The sequence below is a fragment of the Acanthisitta chloris genome, unplaced genomic scaffold, assembly GCF_000695815.1.
Source record: "Acanthisitta chloris isolate BGI_N310 unplaced genomic scaffold, ASM69581v1 scaffold15020, whole genome shotgun sequence".
Taxonomy (NCBI): domain Eukaryota; kingdom Metazoa; phylum Chordata; class Aves; order Passeriformes; family Acanthisittidae; genus Acanthisitta; species Acanthisitta chloris.
The window spans coordinates 13,811-15,008 of NW_008652334.1; positions in this window are offsets into that span (position 1 = coordinate 13,811).

A 1,198-nucleotide genomic window follows, 5' to 3' on the forward strand; every position below is an offset into this window, starting at 1 on the left:
TTATTTCTCAGCAGCACAGAGCTTTGAACTGCTAATTCAGCAGGCAAATCACCTGCAGCTTTATGGAGGCAGTGGAAGAGTTTTAAATGCATTCACACAGGAAACAAACCCTCCCAGCAAACACCTTTATAGTGCCAAAACACACAAAAATAGCCATTTTCAGACTGGAAGTGACTTTGTTTACAACACTGCTCCATGCTCACTGCAGCTGCCCTCACTTTCTCTGTTTCACTCCTAAAATAAGCCATGAAAAAACTTATTTTTCATACTGCTGTTACAAACAAGATGTGAGAACCAGGAGAGACAGCCAGCCCTGCCCAAACCCCTCCCATGGTGCCAAAGGCACTGCTCATGTTCCAGGGGCCCACCACCAGAATTCCACACCTGACTTAATAACTCCAGAGGGCAGCAATTGTGACTGGGGACAAATCATTGCATCCCTCATATGGAAAACACTGTTGAGCTTTAGAGAACAAGAGATTCATAAGCAAAGAGGATTGTGACAAAGCTCCTAAATTTGGTGTTCTCAAATCACACGTAAAAGACTCACTTTCCAAAATCATGGTTTATTAAAACTATTTCTCTCTTAAAAGCATAAACCAGTGGAGAATATTTGTGCAATGCGCCCTGCAGTAACTGCTGACAGACTGAGATGTCCTCAGGTAGCACCAAGGCCTCCCCTTAATCCCAATTCTGACCCACCTGAGGTGTGCTAGAGTTTGGGCACAACTGCCTGCACGAGACTCCATGTGTGCACAGCACCTCTCCTCCATGCAGGGCTGTGTCCCACTTACTGCATATTCCTTTAACCTATTTAGATCTGGATTTCTGTTGTCCAAAATTTCCCTCGTGGGGTGTCTTAGGAGTTTACACAAACACAGCTGAGAATCCACGAGCTGTTATTAAGACATGAAGATGACTCCTTAGAACTGCTCCCTAGAAATTTTACAAAAGGGTGTTTAGGAAAACCCTGGGAATGCCAGATATCCTGTCATATCCGTCAGACCACCAGAAACACGGTTCAAGTTCAGGATGACATGATGCCAAGAGGTTGGACAGGCCTTGGAGCAACCTGGTGCAGGGGAAGGGGGTAGAACGAGACGAGCTCTGAAGTCTCTCCCAACCCATCCATTCATTGGTTCTATGTCTTACTAGGATTTCTATCCGGATTACATGCCTCCCAGCCTCGAGCAGAGCC